This window comes from Oxyura jamaicensis, chromosome 1 (genome assembly GCF_011077185.1).
Source record: "Oxyura jamaicensis isolate SHBP4307 breed ruddy duck chromosome 1, BPBGC_Ojam_1.0, whole genome shotgun sequence".
NCBI lineage: Eukaryota > Metazoa > Chordata > Aves > Anseriformes > Anatidae > Oxyura > Oxyura jamaicensis.
Window position 1 is genome coordinate 182,432,249 of NC_048893.1, and position 26,644 is coordinate 182,458,892.

A 26,644-nucleotide genomic window follows, 5' to 3' on the forward strand; every position below is an offset into this window, starting at 1 on the left:
TGTTTGTGTGCTGTCCAACATAATGGAACTTCAATGTTCATTAGTCCCTAACGGTCCTTAGATGTGATTAAGAATAATATCCCTTTATCTTCCTTTTTTTCCTTTTTTTTTTAAGAAATCACTTCTAGGCCAATGAGTACACTTAATGAGATGAGGTGTATTAGATTTAGCAGGGTAAGGGAAACTGCTTGTGCAGTCTTTCGGTAGGTGAAATGGTGATTTAAAAGTATGGGTGTCAAAATGTCTATGCTTTCTTCTATTCAGAAGAAAATTCTATTACTTGGTTCCATTACAGCCCAGCATACTATGTTAGACATTACAGAATTAATTTTATATTGACCATGTTTGCATTGCACTTGCAGTGGTTTGCAGATTTTCGGTTTGTTTTCCATGTTTCACAGCTTTTAAATTTGCTTTCTAGAATCCGTTTTGGTAGCTGCAGGTTGCTTGTCTGAAATCCCTTCATAAGCTCGAGTGCAAAGCAAGTACAGTACTAGTGATGGATGTGAATGGATGTCTTAAGGATAACAGTGGATATGGCATCTTCAGAAACGGTGGCATTATGGTAAGAATCGGCATGTAATTTATGAAACAATACATGATAGTTCTCGGAAGAATGTGTTTGTATCTCTGAAGATTTATCCAGTCACTTAATGTTTTTCTAAAATGTTGAAGGTAAAGAAGATTGCTCTATATCCTACAGCATTTTGAAATCTGAAACAGCGTACAACAATTTTAGTTTACTTAGCAGTGACTTTTTTCATATAAACTGTGTATGAACTGTATATGCTATTTTAGAGTAATATTTCAATGCCATTTATGGCTCACTGCTTCTGAGTCTGTTTCTCTGAATACTTACAACTAAATATTTGCAAACTGCATTTGAAAAAAAAAATCTGATTTTTTTTTTTTTTTACACTCAACTAAACGCTCTAACTAACCTTCAGTGACGTATTTTACCACTATGCCTGTAACTGTTCTAACAGGCATGATCAGAAACAACCCAACTTCGCAGAAGATACAAAACACATATGTATTTATTGACAAATTAATCGTATCTGGAGGCTTTTAATCCTTGTACAGATAAATATATATATATATGTATAACGGCAACATATTAAATTACTGGTACTTCTTTTTTGGAAGTTCCTCACGCTATTTAAATAATGTACACAATTAGATAATCCAAGTAGAAACACCAGTAGAAACTTTACTGTAACTACAGTCCAATATAGTAATTTAGTCTTTGAAATAATTTAGGCCAGCAATTCCTCAGGCAAAAAATCTTGTTTTGACCAAAACCAGTTATGTTTTTGTGTATATATTGATTTCTTGAAATTCACAAAGAATTTGTGCCTCTGTTTTTCTTCCTACTCTTTGAATCCTGGTGGTTGTTACTGCAATGGGACTGTTTTGCCAACAGCAGGCAGTTCTTAAAGATTTTTCTTATGAATATTTTGAGGTCTTGGGTATGTCTACGTGGTGTAGAGACTCAACTTTCTTCTGATGAACTGAGGCGGCTGTTGCAGCAGCGTGCTACTTTCAGCAACACTAGGGTTTTGAACTCCAAGAACTCTTAATTTTAACATGCCGTGCTTATAACTGCAGTGGCTCAGGAGTTGATTCACACGCAGATTAAGTGTTAACTGAATGGACAATGTTAATATGTTTAGTCTACTGCGTGTCTGTCAGAACTGTTAGCCCCTAGCTCGGGTGCAGTGTCATGCTGACACGGGCACCTGTATGTGCAGAGCTGTGGTGTGTCCTGCTGAGGTAGGAGCAGCAGCCTCGTTGATGCAATCTAGTTGCACTGTACGCATTTGCATGGTATAGTCATGCTCCATAACTTAAAAGTTACCTAAGGTTGCATTAATTAAAACACACGTATCTTCACTAAGATAAGTAGAAGAGGAAACACAGAGAACGCCTGGTAGATGAACTCCTGAGAGGTCTGTGACCAGATGGATGATACTCCAGAGGCCTGAAATAAAGTGCACAAGTAAAACATGCTTTAAGACCGTTTCTGGAAAGATCTGTGTGAGCCCTCTTCTCATTTGAAATTAGTTTGGTATGAAAGTGACTAATAGTGACTTCTATTTAATATCAATTTCTGCAACACTCAGCTTTTCAATTTTACTTTCTAAGAGGGTGGAGGAGTTAATCTGACCCTCAAAGTGCTGTGCGCTCTTTCAAGTGCCAAAATGCAAAATACAAACCAACAGCTTTAATGTACATACTAGGTACCTCTACCTGCGCTGAACAAATGTGTGCTAGATAGATGAATATAAGCTTAAATAGCTGCTTAGATATATTTATAGGCATTTTTTTAAATTGCTGTGATTCTATAGGTCATTGTAGTAACTTGGGGTGAAGAAGTTAGGCTGCTCCCAAATTGTTTTTTTCTTTCTTTCTTTCACTCTGGTTCATTGCATGGCAAATGCTTTCTTAGTTATTTGATCTGTTTTTATTTTAAATCAGTTTCTAGGAGGAAACAAACAAAAAAAAAGTGAGCTCTTCTCAGTTTTAAAACCCTTCAGATTCTGAAGGATGGTATCAATCAAGAAAAACGTAGTTTGCAGTTTCCAGGTCATAAAGGTATCTTATCTGTAGTTGCAATAGCTGTAAAAATCAAGGCTGGAGTGTTATCTTTTTCTGTTGATCTTTTCTAAGGTGACTGTGCTGAATGGTATTGTTTCAAATAAAAGCAGTTGAAACAAATGATTGACTTGTAAAAGAGTTGTTTGGCATTTAGTATTTAATTCCTCTTTTGCTAAATCATTTTTGTGATAATAACTTTATTTGTGACACTCCACTTCCACTGGTAGGTGGAAGCCTGAGGGGGAAAATGTTACACTTCTTTCACAATTCATTAGTTTGTGGATGTTTCTGTTATGTTGTTTCCACACTGAATGACTCATATGCTAAATGAACATACCAGCCTAAAGGCGTGCCCTCGCCATAGCAGCCCACAGTGAAACTTGATGCCATTATATATAAAAGTACGGAAGATGCTCGTACCCATTTGAATCCTCGAAAAGTTATGTGCACGTTGGACACGTGAGCTATCAAATACGTAACGTACTTTATTTCAAAAAGTTGTTTTACCCAGATTGCTCTTTTTCACACTGTTAATTTGCTGAGTTTGTAGGCAACATCTGTCTTGTGAGTGTAAGTTGGAACCGAGAAACAATGATTTTTTTATTATTATTATTTTTGTAATGTGGTACAGTTTTGGTGCATTCATTTCTGGACTGTTTTATGAGAGACTGTGGGAGTACTTGCATTGCCACATTGTATGGTTTTGTAATGAGTTAGACAGATTCAGAAATATTTTTATTTGTCAAATTGATAGCACAGGTCTAATGATCTTCATATTGAGAAAATGCTAATTAGAGTGAACCAGTTGGCCTCTGGTTATCTTAGCTGTCCTTGAATTGTGCATTTCTTCCCAATTTATTTTTTTCTTGTTTAACAAAAATATCAAAGACAAAACAGGTTTACCTACTGACAGTGTGTCACAGAAATTCTCACTTACATTACAGAAGTTTCATACTGGAACACAGCAAGAAAGTCAAAAACTGGCCTGGGGTTTCAGTCCTCTATTTCTTATGCACCTCTTTGCTGCATGGTGTTACCTGTATCATAATATGGAGACATATGGAGTATTGAAAAGAACACAAAGTAATTTTTTTTCAGATAGTTTTGAATCTTTAGGTGTTTTTTTTTGTTCTTGGTGGTGGTGTGTTTGTTTTTATCCCCCAGGTATTACATAGCAGTATTAACTATAAGCTGCTATTGAGTACTGAAAATACATACACAGCTCCAGAATTTTTGTTCTCTGGATGACAGACTTACGGTTTTGATAATAGTAAGATAGTATAGAGTAAATAAAACATCATGAGTCAGGTCCTGTTCTACATTGCATGGTAGGTAGTGGAGGACTTTATGCCAAAGTGAACAGATACATTTATCTTTAAGCGTGGTCTTGCCATAAATCTTTCACTTAACTCTTCTCACAGCTGTACATGGTGTGAAGTTTTTCTGTCAGTGTCCCTATTCATTCTCAGGAGGTTGTCTCTGCTTACCTAAGTTTAATTCCACTGGTATGGAGCTGGTCTGTCAGTCCTTCGTCTGGCTTGTGGTGCAAAACTCTAAGTGCGTTCTTGGAAACTACATGTAACTATTAACAAAATCGACCACAATTTCCATAGAATATCCTGGAAGGCAATAAAAATAGCAATTTCAGTGTTACTTCAAATTCCAGCACCCCAGACTGAGTCATCTCAAGTCACTTAATGTCTCAGCAGAAGAATATAAAAGGTGTAAAACCATACCTGAATACCATTTGATCTTCAGGTAGTGTTGAACTGTAAGGAGGAAGTCTCAAAATCAGAACTCTTCAGCAGTTTTACAGAGGGCAGTGTCTCTGTCGTCATGTCAGGCTGCATTCACCTTTCCAGAAACATAAGCAGCAGCAGAATGCCAGGCGTTGGGCACCCTGGTATGTTCTGTACCCATCTGGGAGTGTACAAGGTGCCTCTCCCCAGCTGCTCTTCTTGCAGTTCTGTTTCTGAATCTTCTGTTTCTGAATCTTTGGCTTGTAGTGGTTTAGACATGATTTTTAAGGATTTAGATCCCTCCTTTGTCAAGAGAGATATAACCAGCACGTGTGGTTTTAGTCCTGTTCTCCCTTTTCCACCTGTTTCAGAGTACCTTTTTTTTCTTCCCTGTGCTGCATGATGAAGACTCGGAGCTCTCCAGTTAAGTTTAGGGGCTGAGAGCTGAGGCCGTAAACCTGGATTTCTTAGAAGTGCAGCCAGTTTTCATGGCAGGTGCTGAACATACTGACCTTCTCCTTTCTGTGTCGACCCATTAAATGCCTTTATCTGCGGGCACTGCTTTCACCCGTGGCCCTACAGCTCTGCCAGTCACCCAGGGCACTGCAAGTGGCCTACGGCTCTCCTCTCTCTGTCCAAGCGCCACCTCGGGGCAGCCAGCAGCTCCCTCACAACCTGCCAGGGCTGGGGTCAGGCCCTGCGGGGAAGGGGAGCTGCCTGCAGCTTCTCTGTGCCTTGAAAGCAGACATAAATACTAACAGGTGAAAGCATTTGAAACGATAAAAATGTTTTGTTTATTTCAGGAAAATAGTTGGCACAACACAGGGACCAAATGAGTACAGTCAGAGTTTACTGTGTGAATTGAGGCAATTTTATTGTTTTGTTAATGCCACTTTTTTCTTTTAGTGTAAACTTGGATCTTCCCTTGATATGTATATATACAATGCCAGATGTTCGTGTTTAAAAACATGCTTTGGCTAACAGTAAAGTACCTTCTGCTTAATGGCTACATGATACACGCCGCGAGATAGGTGCTTTACTCTGACAGCTACTGCAGTGTATCTGGATGAACTCTTTAATATTTAAAACAAGACGTTAAGAATAAAAGTGTTCTGGTCATTAAATGAGAATTAACGTGGGAAAGCAGCTGATTTATAATCTGACACTTGGCTTCTCTAGTGCCTGTTGCAAAGAAATGGTTCTCTTAAACTGTACATTAATCATGAACAAGAAGTTCAGAAATGCCTCTTTCCATCCAAAAACTTTTATTACCAATGAAACAGCTTTCATAGTATTGGAATGAGCAAATAAATGTCTCAAACGAGAAATTCCTTCACGTCCAGATGAAGTTAGTTTACACCTCTTTCCCAATGAGTTTTTTTATTATAATTGTCTTCCTTCTTCTTAAAAGGAAAAAAAGGCCTGGGACAATTTGCAGGTAAATGCACAGTGAAGTATAATTTGTATATTCAGTACATATTTTCAAGCATATAATAGCTTTAGCTAAAAAGCAAAACGACCATTTCATTTTAGAAAGTGGTTGCTATTTGTCAGTGGGGCGTATTATTAAAATGATCACAGGCAAAAGCTGTAAAATCTGGCAAAGAACCATTCTTTTGCTCCTAATTACGCAGCCTGTGTGATTTGCAAAACAGAGCAAGCTAAACAAGGGATAAATTTTATGTTCTGATGTCCTGGTGTTGACTGGTCTGCTGCTTTTGGACCCTAGATGAACAGTATGTTGTCTTTCGGATTCAGAAATTGCATATTGCCTTTTTCAGCCTGTTGGCTTGCTTTTGTGCCTGACAGCCTTTCTGTTGTTGTGGACGGTAAGGTCATCTCAGACCCACAGCTGTGCATCGACTGAAATCTCCTTCTCTGACAGAATCAGTACCACTACCTACGTTCAAGAGTCACTGCACAAAGTTCATGTTGCTATTCAAATTTCTCAGCTTCTGTCATCCTGGTAACAGCGTCGTTCTCTCTCCAAGAAAAAGTTCCCAGGCTATCTTGCTGGTTCTCTGCGCTGTCTATATTATTGACTTTTTGAGTATTCATTTGTTCCCCCTGTTGCCCTGTTCAGCTGTTTATTCCTACCCTGTTTACCTGACCCAGCCACTTCTTAAACCACAAAGGCCCTCCCCTGTTTTGGCAGCATTGGCAGCCTCTCCTTTTTATTTCCCTCTGTATCCCACCCCCAAACACTTGTATTCTTTTCGCCTTTCCAGGCGCTCTGGAAAAAACTCACAAACAAAATGTAGCCCCATCCCTGTGCTGTTTTTCATGTCTTTTTTCCTGTTGTGTCTTGTCTATCTTAATAAAATAAAGACTACCTGCTCTTTGAGAAGGAATTATGATTTTCTATATGTCTTTGTAATGACTAACAGAATGGGGTAATGTGCTTTCTAGTATTTGCTGGGACAGTATGCATCTCAAACTAAAACAGGATGATCTAATCAAGATGACCAAGCGGCATAGTGGTGGCATACTAAGGAGGTAGTGCCTGAGCTAGTTCTGGCTCTCTTGTTCAGAGGTGATTGGTAAGTAGGCACTTTTTGGGGTGGTTTTAAGATGTCATGGGAATTCTTGTTAAAACAATCTTTTTTTTTTAAAATCATTTCAGTAAGGGGAAGAAGTTACATTTTAGATCTTTGAAAACAATAGGCAAATTTCTAAGAAACTGACTGAAAATCAAGGAAAAAGACATTTTAGGTAAAACTTGCAGCAGAGAAGAAGGTTTATAATCATGCTGATTTTCATTTTTCATGTATTTGCCTTTACTGCTTAGATAAAAACTTCTATCAAAGCTTCAGTGTCTTTTTTTAAACGTTTGCAGCTATGACTTTACTGTTGTTAATAAGCTGTTAATAACATTTAATGCAAACTGTAGAAAATCTTTGATATTGTGAGTAAAAGTTAAACAGTGGAAACAACTTGTTATTCCTTCTTTAATTAATATTTTTACATAGGAATGATGTTGGCTTGAGACACAATAGTTTCCTGTTTCTCAGTAACTGTATCCCAATGCTTCAGTTGATGTTAACCCCAAATATGTTTTGTCCTGATTTCATTATGTAGTAATTTGTTTAGTCTGTGCTGTTGTTGATAGGGACGTTTTATTTACATTAATAACTCTGGATTTCCTCGTTAATCAACATGGATAAATTACATATGTGAAAAACGTTTCTTCTGATCAACTTTGAGTTTTCCATACTTGAGAAGCTTCTTGGTATTTTTCTTGTGTTACAAGATAGCAAGCGTAGCAGTGTCTGATCTGACCTCTTCAGAGCATTTATTGTTTTATGTGATGTCCGCTCATAGCGCTCTTGATTTTAAACGTGCCAGTTTCTCTTTGTATGATAATTCCAGTGTTTACTAACGTTCACCTTTGAACCCGTCCCGCTTTGGAGAAGGGGTGACCTGTGCGACGTGTGGCTTTTCTGGTAAGTCACAGGATTGATTTCTATAATCCTATTACACTGTTTTTCTCCTCACTCTCTTCCATTGTCTAGGCAGGCTGTTTTGTTACTTTTATGTTGATTGTAGCAGCGTATTGAGCAGAGATTTTCGCTAACTGCCGAAGTGCTGCCCTACTTCCTTCCTGAGGCCAAGGCATCTGGTGTTCTTTCACGTTACAGCTTAACTGATCGAGCGAACAACTTCCACTAAAAAGAGGCAGTCTTACCACCTCCCTTGCACCTGGCACTGGCATTCATCTGGCCCTGTGATCCAGTTCGTGGAACTATGCTGTAAAAGCACTCCTGATCTTAACCAATAAAGGGTTGATTCTTCTGTGGGTTTTGCTCCCCGTGCAGGCTTACCGGAGATGGTTGCCACTGTTGTTGCAAGGAAAACAGAGGAGTGCATAGCAAAGGGAGGAGGAGATAGAAGAGTGGAACGTGTCCTTTCTGCAGTGATCGGCATCAGATCCATTTAACTAGCGTAAAACTATGCAGGGATTTGTAACAGAAGCGTTAAGGTTGGTATGAATGTAGTATGGATGGAAACGCAAGTGTAAGCATAGGGAGAAAGAGCAAAACAAAGGGTTAAAGCAGTGGCATATACTGATAACGAAGAACACCGTTTCCAGGACACCATCCTCAGCAGTATCTGTGTGCCACAGCACAGATGATTTGCCAGCGGAAGACCTTGCATCCTAAGATCAGGAGGATGGCAACAAGGTTGTAGTATATCACATATATCATTCTTTTTCCTGTTAGCTGAACAGGAAAAGAGACTGCAGGCAGGCGTTTTAGACCCATGTTCCAAACAAGGAAAACAGACAATGGGCAGCAACCTGGCCTAAGATTTATGGAAGCCGAGGTAAGCAAGATCCTGAGGCAAAGGGCTGTCCTGTCATGGGTGATGATCCCTGAAGGATAACCTAAAGGATCTACTCAAAAATCTAGCTTGCTACTGCTAACTAACAACTTCTGCAATGTGTTGAGGCCTTGATAGTTGACAGCTCTGGTTCTCTGCTGTGCACGTAAGTTATCCTGACCAGTTTGGAGAGACACATCGTGGTGCTTAGAAGTGAGCATGAGGGTGTGAGTGAATTATATTTCCGGGAGAATAAATGTCAGTAGGTAGAATCAACTTCATTGGAAATTTTGTAAGTAACTGTTGCTTTCCCCTTGTCTTGTATATTGAGTTTTATTACACTAAGGTCTCTTCAGTTAATTTGAAACCCCATAAAATACAGACCGTTTTCTCTTGCTTTTTGTGTTTCTTTTCAGCATGTGTTTGTTATCTATTGTCGTTCCAACTTGATTTGGCATTTTTGTGGCCCATTTGTTCATTTCAGTTAGATTTTGCTTTCCATGATTCTGAGTAGTCGCAGTAACTGCAGCTTAGATGCCACAGTAGGCACCCATACCACTTCCGAGTTGATTGGTCTTACATTATGGTATATTTATCAAAACAATTATTTTGAGACTCTTTGCCATTAATGAAAATGAATATAATGAAGTAGAACATATAATCCAGTATTTTACCTTGTTTCTTCTATTGGGTTCTACCTTGTTTCTCCTCGTCTGTGGCTCTCTGTGCCTTAGGGGTGTTTTTGTTTGCTGGCTCGTTTGCTTGCTTAGGAAGAATACTTCGCTCACATTTGGCTTTGGAAGAACTTCTTTTCTGTTATCTGGATGAATAGATCCAGAAGAAGTAGATCATCATCAGTATTAGTTGTTCTATTCAATTTATTTTGTACATGATGTTTGGTATGACTCTTGCTTATTGTTTATACTAGGATCAGATTTCCAAATTTGTCTGAAAGGCTCCTATTTGATTCTAATAACTTCATGAAGCTTATTGTTTCTTCATAATGTTTATTATCTTTTTCCCAGCAATAAACATGCTTCTGGAGACTCGGAGCATGTAAGATGTATCTAGAGTTTTTGCTTCCTTATTTTGGTCTTTAGGGCCTTCCTTATGGTACTAAAAATCTCCTTTTTAATAGGGTATTTTTAAAATTCAGTAAGTTTAAGATGGAGAAGCATGCATTATGGGGCACAAACTCTTTGTGTATAAGAAGCAGCTCCTTATATTTCTTTATTTCACTACATTTTACCATTCCCTCATCAATTCTTTCAGAAAATAGCTTACAACATCTGTCTCACATGACAAGGGTTTCCACGGTCTGTTCCAATGACACCCTTTCCTCTGCCAAAAATTCTGCATGCACCCTGGATCCGTGTATACCTTCCCATCTCCCATGTACGGTACTCTTCTCTTTCACAGTGTTGAATTGTATTGGGGATTTGCCCTCATTCAGAGTGGGGACCATCTGGTGCCAGCTGTGAACGCATTCCAGCTCTTTGTTATAGCATGAAGGAATTTAGAAAATCACACAGTTAAAGCTGATGCACGGCTGTGCGCCTTCGACATGGCTTGTCTGCATACTTATACAATAATTACATGATCGGGTACCATTTAATAAAACACTGTATAGCATTATAATACTTTTATTTGTATTATTGTAAAATAAAGGAGTATTGGGCATCGAAGTTCCTGTGATGCTGGGCACTACACAAACTAGGGCTGAAAAGAATATCGACATTTCTAAAACTTTGGAATGTAAATATAATACCATTGAAAACAAAGGATATACACAGATGAGAAGGGAAATGTTAGGAGTTGAGGGCATTCATGTACCTAAATCAAGAGGCTGATCTTTGTAGATTATTTCAAGTTAATGTAGAGAGACTTTTTTTTGGAGGACAGTTTGGAACAGTTGAGGCGTTCCTTCATCAAAATTGGTCTTCATAGGAGCCTCTCTGCATTTGCTGTAGAGATCTGTCGATCAGTCTCCTACATCAGATACTTGTCTACTTTAGATATTAAAATCAGGTGGGTGTGTACACCTTCTTGTCAAACCCTGCTCGTAGGCAGTAGTGTGACTGCTTGTTTGGGGGCAGAGTGGAAGGCTTCTTAGTAAAGTGAATTTCAGAGAAGGCAATGAAGAAAAGCAGTGACGTATGTTTTCAGATATTTAAGGGAGTTTCCCTCAAATATCAAAAATTGTGAGGTGTAAAACAGGAAAAGGCGTAAGAGATTCATTTGAAAATACAACGTGTGTGACAGAGGAGCTGGAATCTGGACTGATGATACTGAATGACAGAGGGGAGATAGGAAGGGAAGAGGTGCATGAAGCATCTGGGATTTATTTATTTTTTTCAGTGAATGTATGAGATTTGGGGGAAGTGTTTTAGACAAACAATATAAACAACTGAAACGGCATAATCTTATGTTTTTTTCCAATTTTACATCTTATGAAAACTGACCTAGCTTGCAATATGAACAAACCACAGCTGACTTCCTGCTGGTGATTAAGGAACAATAGGTGCAGTGGTGAAAAGTCAGGAAGGGCCTTGAAAGTGAAGACAAGGAACAGAAGCTCGTGAGAGCTGGGGATATAGTGACGTTCTCCAAGTGAGTGACTAGGAAAAGGGGCTTTGTAGAGTATTCTGAATGAATGCAAGTGAGATTAGGCTGCATTTCTCAAAAGCACAGAGAAAAATGTTGCCGAATCAGAACGTGGTGGCGATGATGATAACCTGATTGAATGCTGTAGTTGATTGGGAGAATTAAGAAAAGTATAATCCTGGAAATATTACACTGAGGGTATCTGCAAATTATGGATATGGATGTTGGGATTTGGAGTAAATTTTGGGTCGAAGGTGATGCTAGCATTATGTGTCTGAGCAACGGGCAGGATGATGATGTAGCTATGCAGCTACATGTACGTCAGTAGCAATTAAGTCGTTCATATGAAAACCTTAAAGAACTGTCCTCTGATACAATTGTATCGTTAACTATTTGGAGTTCTTCACTCCTGTGATTGCTTACGAAATAACTTAGTGTAGAATGTAGTCCACGTGCCAGGAAGGATTGGGCTTTAATTAGTTTGGTTTGGTTTGCCACGTTGCAGTGGGATGACTAGCCTGAGAAGGTGTGTTCTGCATTTGTTGTGGAGGCACTGGTCTTTTTATTTGTTTATAGTAATAATGAACACCACGTACAGCAATTTCTTTACAATTGAATCCTTAAGTCTTTTAATAACTATACTCCGTTGTACTTCAGTAATATAATTAATTGGTTTGGTTCCTTATTCAGTTCCTGCCCGATTATGCAAGAATTCTTCACAGTAGGAGGAAGCTTTCAGTTTGCTTCAGGCCCTTGTAGCCAGGCCCTGTACCAACTGCAGTGATCCTTTCTCTTCCCCTTCAATGTGTCCTGAGCTCACAGGTTGAGAAAGGGTACAGCAAAAAGGGCAGAGGAAATAACATCTGCACTTGGCTCATTTTCTGTTGCCTTGCAGTCTTGTGGGCACGGTAGCAAACAGGTGTGAATTAGAATTGTTTCTAGGTTTGTCTCACTTAAAACAGAGGTGAGGTGACTTTACTATCAGGGAGGCATAACCTCAAAAAAAAAAAAAAAAAAGCCAAACCGTTTTTTTTATTATTATTATTTTTCCTTGTTAGTTCTGAAGCAGATACAGTTCAGATCACTAGTTGTGGATATATAAACTGATAATGCATTTCTGCAAGTGGAAGAAGAAATAGTGTATTAAGTGTCTAGTGGGCAGCTGTCCAGATTAAAATATTGGAATGTGTAGTGTGATCTGGGAAGTTAAAAAAAAAAAAAAAAAGTCTTTCTCAGAAATATGACCCTTTGAAAAGGCATTTGATATTAATAGCCCTTCAATAATTTCAGGGTATTCAGAGAAAGAGCAGTGCTGGGCAGGTAAGGCCGTCACATGCAAAATCCTGAGCGAGTATACTTCATGCTGTTGCAGACATCTGCTGGCAAAAAGCACAGTGGGCATGGGTGTGTGCTGCCTGCCGGCGGGATGCTGAAGCTGTGTGGGGAGAGACGAGGCTGGAGGTTAGGCTTCCGTCTGCACAGCCCGGCTGAGGTGCTGCTTCTCCCCCTGCCTCGGTATGCTCACTGAGCCAGGGTATCAGCTAAATGTGAGATAAAGTAACCAGAATTTGCAACTAGTCTAAGTGTGGGGTTATAGGTTCTTTATAACGTGCAAGCTTCTGAGAGGTATGTGGCATACAGGTGTTAATTCAACATTACAGTGGACATAAAGATTTTTATACCTATCCCAAGATAACACAAAGAATGCAAAAACCTCGCCTTTTCCCATAAATTCTTGAAATCACATCTCCTGTATATGTATCAGTTTCCTCCTGTGTAAGTGGTCCCATGTCAGATGTCAGCAAAGTGGGTGTTCTAATGTCAATACGCTAGTGAACAGAAACTTTTACATACAGTACTTTTCATGTATTTTTCCCCCAATAGGAATAACAACTTGAGTCCTCATCTCTCTGTCAGTGGTACAGACAAATAAACATCTCTTTCAGTTACTTTCAAATATTGATATCCTTGTGGAGTAATTTTTAAAGGTGGTAGTTTACTTGATATAAAGGATCTTTCTGTGCCTTAAACCAAATAGAAGATGTAGAACTAGGAGTAGGTGATTCTCCTAAATGTGTTATTTTTGTTTGTTTTTTGTACAGAAGGTGTATTTATGTTGATTTGTCTGGCTACATGCTGATCTCAGAAGACACAACTCTGTGATAGGGGGAAGAGCAGTATCGTAGTCCTGGACAACAGCAAGAATGACAGCCCTGATGAATTGGCAGGTCAGACTGAAGACTGTTACATCCTGCTGAGATGACACAGGAAAGTCACAGGTAGAGGGAAAGCATGGGGCCCTTCCCTTTTCCCCTGTAGGCTGGATGATGCATGCTGTTGCTGAATTGAGGGCATCGTGATACTCCAGAGTGTAGCCCGTGGTTCTGTGCTCATGTTCCATTGTAAAACTCTGTAGTGTCCTCCCTGCTGCTGTTATACATTCCTGTTATATCAAAGCCTGTGTTTCAGTGCGGGAAAACCTTACAAAGTAGAGATTTTTCTGAAACACCACCTTTTCTCTTTGGCAATTGTATATTATACAAGATACATGCTACTGTAGGCTATTATTAGTATGGTAGGGAGAAACATCAGCATAAGAAGTGACTTCATCTAACGCACTGCCAAGCTAGAACTTCTCACAACCTTCAGATGGGCACAAGAGAGCGTTTTTGTAGCAGTAATATTATTTTCTGTCAGTTTTACAGAGTTTTAAAATACGGTAAGATTACCTCATTTTCGTTTTTGCCACCACATTACTAAGAGACTAAAAATCTACACGTCTAGAAATGAGGTGTTGGTGATTAAGATAAAAATATCCCCTTTATTGGTTTTAGGCCACTCTCATTTCTTTAAAATAACAAAACAAATCATGTATAAATACGAAGAAACAGCAGTATGCAGGAGGTGAGCAAATGCACACTGCAGGTACTCGTGTCTGCCTGAGGGGGAATCTACCGTGATCAGTTAATGCTGTATAAACCTCTTTATGCACAATGTCATTGTAGCCTTTTCCGTAGCTGCAGCATGTTGTGGTAAAAATGTAAATCTCTTAATAGTCTAGACACTCAGATTATTTTTCTGGGGCTAGTTTGGTGTCTCTTTACTTGTGGGCTGTGCTACCTGGTTCGTCCCTGTTCTGCTTATACTTTTATTTATATGTTCTTAGTTCTGCCACTGGGTTTGTCCAAATGCACCTTGCCAGCTGTGGGTCTGACTGAGTTAATGGGACTCTGAATGACTGGAAGTTTGTACTCGGAAGATCTGACTGTAGGCCTGAACCAGAATTTTTACTTTATTCCCCTATTTGCTTCTAATTCATGAAAAATGTCCTCTAAAGTGTCTATGAGACCTAATGTACATCTGCCTTAGTACCATTCATATCCTATGTTCTCTGGGTATTGTCAGACACGGTTAAAGTATTTCTGTTGTGTCATGTGTCAAAAACTCTGGATGGATGTGATCACTGTGTTATATTTTTACATTTAATGGCTTCCTACCTGAAAGAGGAGGGAGAATCCTCTGTGTTTTCAGTACTTGTGGTATTTCTCTTAGCTCAGATTCTGAAGCCAGAGTAACTACTTGAACTGTATTCAGGTAATTTGTAAAGGTGTTAGTAGATTTGTTTTTTATTCTTTGGGCACAAAGTACATTTATTTTGCACCATGCTATTTTCGTGGTAGCCTATTATTCCTAAAAGCTTTCAATATGATGATACACTGTGATGCAGACCAATAAAATAAGCAGGAAAAGGCAATAACTTTTACTAGCTCTCCTGTTGTTTTTCTTTTTTTGTGGATGCAGTTACATGACATAATGTACAGCTGGAAGGGAAGATATTTTTATTTTTGTGAATTGGGTAATGTCTTCTGTTTACACGGAATGCTGTTCCCTGTCCTATTCCATATGACTGTGTTACACTTTCATTGAGTACTAAAGTTAAATAGCCCCGATGCAAACTGTAAAGGACTTTGCAAATCAGATTAAAAATAGAGTTAGAGGGGAAAAATGGATATGCTTCATCTCTACCTGTGTTAGTATTTATATTGTTTAGACTTTTTAAAGCAAGCATGTATCAATATAGGAAAATTAGTGGATGAAAAAATCCAAAACTTTCTCTGTATTTAGCAAGTCAGGAATAGCTTCATTTTTTTTTTTTTTTCTTTCTAGGCTTATTAAAATGATATCTAAAATCTCTGCAGTGTTTAATGGCTTTTTGCATATTCCCAGAACAACAGGAAAGCATCGCTGTCCAGCTTTACAGTCGAGAAAACAGCCACTCGGTCAGAAGCAAAGCCAAGGCTGTTATTTGGGTCCTCCTGCATTTTAACCTCGTGCCTCCAGCTCCCTTTCTCCCGCAAAAACCCAAAGCCTCCATTATAATCAGATGCTTCGTATTTCTGCGCACAAGGCCTAAGGTGTTTCAGTATGGGCTCCCAAATGAGGAACGCAGCGTCGGTGGCCATCTGCCAAGGTGTTTGGTCTGACTCGCTCCTTCTCCGCAGAAAGCCTATGGCAAAGGCAGAGGCAGAACTGAATGTTCCTGTGTGGCGTTCAACTGCCTTAACCACATGCCCATTGCTCTCTTCCTGCAGTTGTCTGTCTGCTGCTCCGCACAACTTCGAGAGCAAACACATATAGGAACCTATAAATAATCTAATTCGATGCACAACCCTGATTCATTTCCTGAGCAGCGTGTGTCCCGCACACGCAGGGCGGCTGCGGTCCTGTGGAAAACTTGAGCAGAATGGATGAGGCCAAGTTAACACTATTAAGCACTTAAACTTTGCGATGAAATATTATTCTGATGTAGCTTATTATAGCTGTAGCTTGGAGTATTTTTAACAAGGGATGAGGAAAAAAAAAAAAAAAAAGAATGATTTTATTTATAGTCGGAACTGTTTTCCTGTCTAACATTTGAATGTGAATATTCAGCTCGGTGAAATGCAGAGCATCGACCAGGAGGAGGAGGCTGGTCTCCTTAGGGAGGAAGGGGAGAAAGAGTTCTGGGCAGCAAACACCATGGGCAGTAACTCTCTTTTGCCCTTGAGTCTCAGGACCAGGCTGTGGAGAGTTTACCCTAGCTTTTGTTTTTTCTTCAGCGTTTCCAGCCCAAGAAATGATCTCTTCTGGAGTTTCTTGGTGCAATATACGTTTGGGGGTGTTTAGTGTGTTGCTATAACCTACTAGTAGCATAAATAACATTTAAAAAAATATATCAAATTTTCTATCCATGTTTTTTTTTGCTAGAAAATAAGAGAAGGCACTCCTCAACGCTCCCAGGTTTCTTAAAAAATATAAGAAATCTCTGATGTTAAAAATATGTAGCAAAACCTTTTGTAGTAGAAAATTATACAACTGGACTCAGCTTCCCCCTTTAATCTTCCCAGTCTAACAGCAGTGGCCTGTTGCCTTTGTAAACCACCAAAGGTGGGGTGTAGGCTCTGGTGACAGAGCGGGGGTACCAGGAATCACAAACTTAGCTTTTTTTATCTTATATGCTAGAATTGATTAGGATGAATTTTTTCTTATTTTTTCTTATTTTTTTTTTTTCCCTACAAAAGTCTTCCTGAGCCATGGGCCAGGTTTTAGTTTTTCTTGTTGTTCTGCCTCACCCCTGGACGATGCCTGAGATCTGGTGACTGGGCTAGTGATTTTCTATGAGGAAAATGAAAACCTTAAACAGTTTTTACCCACAAGCAATGCAGCAAATTTGAATGTCCTGTAAACAGCACTGTAGCTAATCCTGAGATACACTGGGAGGTGCGATTTTTTTTTTTGTCAAGCCATTCATTGAAATTCATTAAAATCAAAACACTTGCAAAATTAAATCAGTTCCACGGGCATTTTCTGGCACAGAAAAAATGAAAATCCTGCTCTTAACACCTCTTTTTAATGGATCATTTTTCGAAGTTTCACAGCTGTGGAGAAGTTAGGAGCGGGAAGAATCGGTCTCGGCAGGGCAGAACGCTGTAAGCCAATATCTCAGCGCAGCACTTTGCATCTTGAATCCGTAGCCTGACAATGCTGCGTGTCCTATCGGATAATGTTATGTCATTGATTTATTACATTATTCCATCCTATGTGTTGATGGCAACCTTTTGGCAGGGATTGTTTTCCTTTTCTGGTGTTTCTTTTCTTTCTTTTTTTTTTTTTCCCCTTTTTTTTTTTTTTTTTTTAAAACAGCGCCTACTATGAGGGAGCCCTAATCCATGACTTGGCTTCCAGGTACTAGGATAATACAAGTAGTAATTATGCCTGCTGCTAAAAATTTTCTACCTTATTTCCATTTGCATTTGTTTGCCTTCAGCTTCCAGTCATTGATTCTTGTTATTCCTTTCTCTGATAGATTAAAGAGCTCTTTAGTACTCACTATTTTCTCCCCAGGAAGGTGCTTTTACCCTGTAATCAAGTTACTTCTCAATCTTTTTCTCTCTCTTTTTTTTTTTTTTCTTAAGCAGATTGAGCTTTTTATGGACTTCATTGTATTTTTTTCACATTCTTGGATGATTTTTCTGTCTCTTTTCTATTCCTTCTCTAATTTTTCTATTAAAAAGCGGAGATATAAAACCGTATTTTGCTAGTCACGTACACAGAAGTAAAATTACTTCACTAGTTACTCCTGTGTTTGTATGGTATCGATGATGTTGAAGGTTGAGTAAAATAAACATGCATTTAGTATGACTTCAACGCATCTGGATGTGTAATCATCAGAGGGCAGAAAAGGATAGATCATCTTAAAAACATGGAAATGCTTCATGAACTTCAGAAGGCTGCTGATTCAGGAAGAGTAGGTGTGCAGAAGGGGCTGCAAAAGTATTTGTGTTTTTGCTGCGGTTTTTAAGGAGATAAAAGTGAAATAAAATCTCTTTAAAAAAATAAAGGGTAATACATCAAAACCGTAGGTACTATAGCTTACACAATAATACATGTTTTCCATGCCAAAATTTTGTAGGATTGAATGCAAGCCCTTTGCCAGTGACAGAGCGCCTGGGCCACAGGAAATAAATGAGTGGATGTGAACATATGCCTCCTTTACAGCCAGTTGATTCCGTGAGTAGTCAGTTGCTTATATTTGGAAATCCTATAACAGTTACATGATCTAAATGATACGCTGCGATAGAAGAAGTAAGGTAGTATCAGTAATTTCTTCTGTTACAAAAGTTATCACTATTATGCCCTATAAGATTTCAAACAATTAAAATCCACAGCTTCAAAGAAATTCGTGAAAGTTTTACTACTGCTATTCTTTTTCATTTTTATTCATACTTTAGGAAAAGGTTGAATTAAATTTACCTTACAGAGACTCATCAGATGCCTGTGTGGTCAAAGCATTCTTGATCTACCCAATGGCTTTCATGTATATCATGCTATCAGCGTCTGAATTGAATCCACACTCCCAGATCCACGCTTATCCATCCTGGAAACCATCAGATTTTCTTGAAATCGAGCCAGGGAATATTTAAACTGTCAGTGATGCAGATCAGTTTAATGCAAGTTTGTCTGTGTTGTGTCTTACACAAATTTGAGGTCACCACATTGGCCTTCTGTCGAACTGACTTGCTTTTTGGCTTCTAAAAGTCTTTTTGTCTTTCCTTTGTGGCAGTGAATGTTGAGGCATGTTCAGTAAAGGATTTTAAGTTTTGTTGAGACAAGTTGATGGAAACATGGGAAATAAGGAAAAGGAAAATCAAGTTAACGTAAAAGACTTAAAATCCTCTAAAACTCCTGAAAAGAGAGCAAAGGAGGCTAAGGACAGAAAAGAAAGCCAAATGGTCTAAGAAAGTACTAATATAAATAAATGCTACAATTTTGCGTTAACCAAAAAGTTAATGTTATTTGGTAGATTTTGGTAGTGCAGGATGGTTTAGGGTAGAATGATGATCTACCCCTGCAATGATGAGCCCCCAGAGCCATTACCTGTTGCTGGACAGAGATGAGAGAAGTGGGCATTCCCTTGGATGCTTTTGGGTATCCCAGGAAAACTCAGCATACAGGATGTAAGAAATTACATCCTAGATTGCCTCAGTGTCTTCTCCCACATCCTGGAATAGGACCCTTAGGTAAAGGGAGATGATGGATCTGGGAAAAAAAAAAGATCATAGAAGAATCAGAATGATTATGATACAAAGGGGAGACGGTCTCCATAAGCATGCTAACGTGACTTTGTTTCTTAAAACAACCATGTAAGAGTTGATCCTCCTTCCTGAACTAATAATAGTGGGACAGCCACATATCATGGTAGAAGTCTGAACAACGCAGCACCCACTGGAGTATAATTACAAACTGGATAACTGTTCTGGGAGTTGGGAGGAGAGGGATAGTGTCAAGAAAATTATTTTCTGTGTAAATAATGCTAATGGCGAGGGTTTGTTGAGCAGGTACAGCTGCCACCGTTCATCTTCCAGCTTATCTCTGCATAGGAGTGTGGGGAAAGGGAGAGAAAGGGGAACAGAAAGAAGAGAGGTGGAAAAAGGATAACAGTTTTTTGAGGCTTCTTGGGCTCTGTCAGGGTAGGTTCTTTGCCCTCCTTAAGCGATTCACTCTCTGGTTTGAAAACTGCTAACCCTGAGGACTGTCCTACTGCCGTGAGCCCCGATGCTGTGTGGAGCTTAGAGACATCTTCAGGCTGCATGCCACACGCTCTCTACAATGCATATTGCAGCCCGGGTTGGTGGATGGGAATGCCTCCTTAAAGACTTCATTCCGAAAAGCCTATCTATCATCTGTGTAGGAGAACCTGTGTGGCATTGCTTTCCTTGTATAAGTTTTTGTCATGTTTGAAGACCCTTTCAAGATCCTTTTCTCTGTCAGGACAGCTGCAACTTGAGAAAAGTTGTAGGGAGGGGGTAGGAAATGTTGCTCTCTAAGTAGAGCCCACAGTTGACTTTTATAGTAGTCCTAACAGTCGTGGTAGTCGTGTAGTAGTGTTGCAGAACTGCAACATGGCACGTAGTAGAGCATGCCGTGGGTGTTTGATCACCGTGAGTCCTAGAGTGCCAGTAAAACAGAAACCAAACACCGCTGGTTTTTTTCTTTTTTTTTTTCCCTGTCTATAAGGATGGCTTTTGATATTTTGTAGTACTTGCAATCACTCTTGAGCAGAATATCTCATTGGGAAGTTAGCAGGTTCATGTTGCAGAAGATGTGGAAAATTCTCCGAAAGAACGAGAAACACCGCATTTTCTGTCATTGTGTTGTCAGGGGAGAGATGGATACTGCTCAGTGGCAATCAGATACACTTGGCTAGACTGTCCTTCTGCCAAACTATGCAGGTTCCTTTTTGAAGCTGTAAGGTACGGGTTGTTTCCCATAGCAGTTCCTGGAACTGCTTGCATGCAGTGTAGACATCGCTGTGGATCCTGTATAGTTACCAGGAAGAGTGATGTGTAATGCATCCCCTATTTCTTTGGCTATCAGCATCCCATAAAGTCATGTTATTTTTCTGCCTTGCAGAGATGATGTGGTGCTAGGATTTCTAATGTCAGGAATGGTGCTGGTATTAAGGTGTTTGCTACGTGTTCAGAAGTGCATGGTTTAGCCTGTCCTGCAGATATGGATAGAGTCCTGTATGAAGGATCAGATTACAGGTCAGAGTGATGTTTGCATGTTTTGTGTTTTCAGAAAGTATGAGATAATAGTAGCTCTGTCCTAGTGCTATACCTGGCTGAAGGAATCTTCACAAGGTAACATCCCAGATGTGATGGAACAGGTCTTTTTGAATGTTCTGGACTGGAACACATCTATTTGAATGTTCTAAACTGGATAGAAAAGGAAGGAAAAGAATCTCCAATATTTTTCACCTAAGGCCTGCTTGAATTCTGCCTGTTTGGGTGCTGAAGTCTAATGGCAGTGTCAACATCAGGGGCTTACCTGCCTCTACACTAGACTGAGGGAGACTTGAGTGCTAATACATTTAAAGGAGATTGTCCGTGAATATGGACAGCAGCATCTTGTTCATTACAAGGAAACACTGCAGCTAATAATTTTTGCCTCAGTGGTGGACTTGAGCGTACAATCACATAAGTGGCCAGGAGATTTTGGAGAGGAATTGAATATTTGATGCAGTGGTTGCAGAACGCTGAAGAGATAAGTGGATGTTGCAGTGCAAGTTTTGCTCTCAGCAAAGCAAAACAGGTCAGCAATTTCAGAGACAGTGCAGTCCTGGAAGAACATTTCTTGAACTCCTATTTTGCTGTTGGAGCCGAACACAGTTCCCATCTGTCTGAAACTGCATTGTGAGCTTCACAGAAGCACTTAAAGAAGTTCCGTGCTTATACATAAGGAATAAGATGCTAAAGGAATCACATCATAATGGTAAATAATTCTCATTACTGTTACCAAGAAATTGTTACTATATGTACACATCTTCACTGTGAAAAATGTGCATGGTGTAATGATCATCAGAAGAAAAGTCCATAATTAATGTGTCTTCATGAGTTTTGCCCACTTTGTGAGCTCAACAGAGGGCATAGGCCTGGCAACCCGGCCTATGAAATATGTTTTCTTGGATATTTTATGTACCTGTTAATTCCTCAGAAAACTTAGAGATACAAATGTTGTTCATTGTATGGAAAAGAAGAACACTGTGTAAGTACTGCCTGTGATTTGAGATCAGCTCTAGAAATGATGGAATTGTCTGCAGGGCTCACACGTCAACAAAAATCAGCTGGTTTGCAAATGAAGCACGGTAAGGAAAATACTGCAGCGGCACCAGTCCCATCGCTGCTCCTAGCTGCCTCTCCCAGAGAGGAGACTTCATTCAGTTATCTGAGGTTACCTTGTTTGTCTGCTCCTGCTCCTCAGTTACCACTTACACATCTAGAACAGCCAGCCGCCCGTCTGCATTGGAAGGACACGTGGCCTTCTGAAACCCCGTTCTCTAGATAGTGCTCGCTAATAAAAGGGAGCCAGCAATATATGCAGATTACTTTATGCACTCTGAACAAATCCTGCTGGAAAGGTAAAGCAGAGCACATTCCATGCATTGCGACTGTTGCCGGCATGCTCCATCTCCTTGCTTTGAATGGAAATCTCCTTCAGAAATAAGGAAATATTTAAAGTATCTCTTGTAGATTTCAAATAAGACATTGGAGGGGGGAAAATGGTTATAAGTCTGCATCTGATAAGCAGCTGGGAACTGTGTTCATATGGGCTCTGTAGAGGCTGGCACTGCAGCCTCAGAAAAAGGGAAAACATGGGCTGTGCTTTTTCAGAGTGTACTGCGAACAGCCTGCCCCACTGTATAACTGGAAGTGCTCTCAAAGACTGACAGCCTAAATCCCCAGCAGCTCCATCCTAAGTACATGTGGCCAGGTGCCCTATCTCTGCAGATGTTTTGCTCTCATTTTGATCTGAAAATGTAACATTTTTTGTCAAGAAAGGCTTTCAGATCTCATCAAAAATAGCCTAGTAGTGGCTTTGGATTTGGCTGACAAGCTAGTTGTTGTTGTGCCAATTTAGATATAATACACTCTTAATTTTGATCTGAAGAAACAAGGCTCTTTTTGCTCGGCAGGGAGGACCGAGTGACAAAATCTGGAGTTCCAGTGACGACACTGAATCTTTATTGTCAGAGCAAGCTAGGAAATCATCTGCCTGCCAGCCAAAAATGCTGGGGAGTAGGCAGAGTTCCTGACAGAAAGCGAAAACTGTGGAAGAAGGTGGTGGCATGGCCCAGTAAGTTTCTTACCCGAGGGGGAAGTGTGCTACCCCATCCTGTGGTGTTCCTGTGTCTTATATGGAGTTGATGCAAGTTCCTTCTCTCACCTCTGTCAGCAACCACAGAGCTCAAGACTTTTGGAGGCCTCGCTTGTCGCATGGTTCGGCTTCCTTGAAAATTCTGTTAGGCAAAGAGGAATCTCTCTAGGGTGTTTCACGAAGTCATTTGGGGAGCTAGGAGGGAAGCAGATGCCCACTCTGTGTCAGTCAGACAGGTGGTCGCTGTAGTCTCCTCCTTGGGATGGTCTGTCATTTCTTGGCTTTGCTGGAAGTCTTCGGTTATGAACTACACGGAGGATGTTGTGAAGTGGGAGCATAATTCTAAGTAAATAAAATAAAAATATATTTTCATCTTCGTTTAATTGGAACTTTTCTGTTATTATTTGAAATACATGGCTGAGAAGAACGGTTCTCCTGTTGGAGAACCCTTTCTCTCGATTCTATGCCTTATCTCTAAAGAAAATGGAAATCAAAAGGTTGTTTTCCAAATCAGTTATGAATATATGGTATGTATTTCCAAGTTCAGCTTGCCTTGCACGGAACAGTATTTGAGCCAATAAACTCCTTACAAACATTTCTACTAGTTTTCAATAACTAGCTACAAGGGACGTTGTAAAAATTGAAGTATGTGAAAACATACATATAATAGAAAACATGATCTTACTCTTTCTTTGCAATGCAGCATCCAATCCATGTGACTTTTCCCAAAGTATGCTGTAGTTTGCAAAACATCAAAATTACTAAATCGGGATTTTGAAACTTCCTGTGCAGCTACTTACTTTTTTTTCCAGAGCAATCATGTTGTGATGTTATGACACGAATGTTCTGGGGACAAAGCCTCTTTGCGTGAAGTCTGAGGTGGCTCGTGTTATCCAAGTGATGGCGATGGCTGCACCTGTCATATGGGTTGTAATTTGAAGCAGATTTTGACTTCAATAGCTTGCAGAAGAAGGCATGTTTGTCAAGGATTGGAAGGGATGTGGCACAGCATGAACAAGAGAAGAAACATGTACTGCTTCCGTAAAAAACGCTAGAGTCTGCAGCTGATGAGTAAATTCTTTTTTATTTCTGTAGTCAGGGGCAGCAGAAGAAAGCCACCGGAATATGGAAACCTGTACAGGCCTCGGGATAAAAACAGTGGAGATGAGGGAAAGCGTGTACCAGAATGCCATGCCATTAAAATCTCCTCATTGCTCACCTTCTTCTAAACCGTTGGCGCTAGACAACAGCTGGAAATAAATGCTTCTAATTCCTTCCAGGTTTTCACAGAAGAAACTTTAAAGAAGTTCAGTGTGTGTAAAGTTATCAGCTGGCGTGCACTAGGCCACGTACGTGTTTATGCTTTTTACAGTTTTTCTTTGCATGCTATTTTGTGTAAAGGCAAGGTTTCAACTTCAAGACATGAAATGACAAAAAAGAAAAGGACCTTCCTTGAGACAGAAAGTGCCAAGTGCCTACTGGGAGGTGGTTCACATCTTGTGAGGCTGAACAGCTTAGCTTGCTGTATGTTAACACGTGCTGCCAGCCTCCAAAACTAGAACCTATTGGGGCCTGTACAGAACATAGATATCCTTCTGTGGGACGTAATGGTGCTGTATGTAAAAGTGTACTGAAAGAAGTAAGGTAATGAAGAAAAACATTGCAGTTTCGCATCACTTAATAGGATGCAAAGGTCAGTGTGATGCTGGGACCTGTCATTGATGGGTGGCACTCTGGGGCCTGGCTTTGTGTGGAGTTGACTGCCACCACACTCCATCCTACGTGGTAACTCCTCAAAGAGCAGCATCTGAGGCCTCAGCTAAGGGATTTGCTTGTTTTAGACGTCTGTTGGTTGGAACAGCACCCCACAAAGATTTTAGAAATGCTGCCCCATTTAAAGCAGGAAGAGCGAGCACCAAGGTTTGTCCGAGGATCATCGAACTGTAAGGCTGTGAAAATCAATCTCTTGCGTTCCCTTCTGGAGCTTAATTCCTTGAGATGAATTGTGCCGGGTGACCGCTTGGCTGAATTGTCACAGGATTTCATAGTGATGCTTCTACTGATGCAACTAAAACGATTCAATCCACCTGACAGATGCAAAAGAGCAGAGTATTGAGCCATCCTCCCACCCCAGAAAAGTGTCTGCAGTGAGCTAGGACCAGCATAATTAGCATCTTTTAAATCACATTTGTATCTAAAGAAAGAGGAAGCAGAGGAGGCTAAGTTATTGACCTTAGACCTGGCTGCCCTGGTAACTGGTACAATTATGACTTTAAGATGTGGGTTTGTGGCTTTTTTATTTTATTTTTAGAAATTTTCAGTATTTGTACAGCTTTCCATTTGTATAGGCCTAACACTAACAGACTACCATTCTCTTGAGTTTCTCTCTCACTAAGAATTAAGCAGTGCGGGGCTAAATGAAAAAGGGGACGTTGTATTATGTATTATCCTTCTTGGATGTGAGGGGTTGGTTTTGTTTGGGATTTGAAATAGGTCTTGCTAGGATTCCCTTTTCGCTGTGGCTCATTCTACTGAGTGCCATTAGCCATGGTTCTACCACGGTTAAAGTAGTGACCTTATGGATTTGTTTTGTTAGATGATGATATGGCTTAATAGCTAAATTTTAATGTTGGTTACAAACATGTAAATAGTTAATTTTGACAGTGCTCTTCTATATTGTGTTCTCTTAAAGCTAGTTCATTTTAATAGCATGCTTCATTACTGTGTTCTCTTAAAGCCTTCTATCAAGTTTTGGAAGGGGCTGCAGCCTAGAACACGAGGGTTTGAAATATTTCCACATTTAGGTGGCCTACAAAACTAAGGACTGTGTGGATCATCTCTTAACGTTGCCTGCTGCTTGTATTACCAGCTGAAGTGAGAGTTGTGAGGTAAGGAGAGCGTGTAGCGTGTGTTTTGTTCTGTTACTTTGGTAAGCGTGCTAGTGCCACCCTTCCAGCAAGCGTAGTGCTTCGGGATTTATTAAGACATGGGAAGAGCACGGTTATCTGTAGCAGCGAAGGAGGCATAACCAGGAACCTCTTCCTTTTGCCAGTCCTCCGCGGCTGTAACCACCGTACGGGACAAACGCCGCCTGTCACCACCCAGCAGCCTTGCTGGCGGCTGCCCAAAGCGGTGCCTAGCACGGCCGAGCCGCGAGCCCCCCACCTTCCCGCGGCCCCCCCGGGACCCCTCCGGGCAGGGCGGTGTGGGCGGGCGCAGCCCCGGGGGCTCGCTGCAGGCCAGCGGCGGCTCAGCGCCCGTCAGGCTCCCGCGCCCCGCCGGCGGCCGGCTCCCTCCGCTCACTTTTATATTTGCGCGCCCTTTCGCTCCTCAGTGACGTGTCCCGCGCCGCGCCCAATCGGCTCGGCTCTCTGGTCAGGACAATGGAAGGGCCGCGGCCAATGGGCGAGGCGGCTGGCTTGGCGGCAGCCAATGGGCGCGGGGCTGTGTTGAGAGTAATGTTACCAGCGCCGAGAGTGTGAGGAGGCTGCGTATCGATCCCGCTCTCACAGCCATTGCGGTGCATTGGGCTACACAGGGACCCAGGCAGCGCTGGGGCCGGGGCGAGCGGCCGGGCGGGCGTCTCTGGGGCTGGGGGCCGAGCGAGGGCTGCGTGCCGACTCTCACACGGGTGAGTACGCGGCGGGGGGCCGCCGGGCCGGCCGGGCGCGCTCGCAGCGGGCCGG

General features: G+C 40.7%; 1 protein-coding gene and 1 long non-coding RNA gene across 12 annotated transcripts in view; both read left to right on the plus strand.

Moving 5' to 3' along the window:
* Window positions 1-20,657, plus strand: part of LOC118166253 — a 40,630-nt gene extending 19,973 nt beyond the window's left edge. For 10 of the 11 annotated variants that reach the window (XR_004750404.1, XR_004750410.1, XR_004750415.1 and 7 more), the window contains 2 exons: window positions 422-565; window positions 13,364-15,024. This is a non-coding gene — a long non-coding RNA (uncharacterized LOC118166253). Of the gene's footprint in view, window positions 1-421; window positions 566-13,363; window positions 15,025-18,213; window positions 18,312-19,770 lie in introns of those variants that run through there. The other variant, XR_004750418.1, reaches the window with a different exon arrangement.
* A 5,759-nt stretch (window positions 20,658-26,416) lies between these two features.
* Window positions 26,417-26,644, plus strand: part of HMGB1 (high mobility group box 1) — an 8,713-nt gene continuing 8,485 nt past the window's right edge. Inside the window, exon 1 of the mRNA XM_035325053.1 lies at window positions 26,417-26,589. The gene's annotated coding sequence lies outside the window, so the exon portion shown is untranslated. The remainder of the gene's footprint in view (window positions 26,590-26,644) is intronic.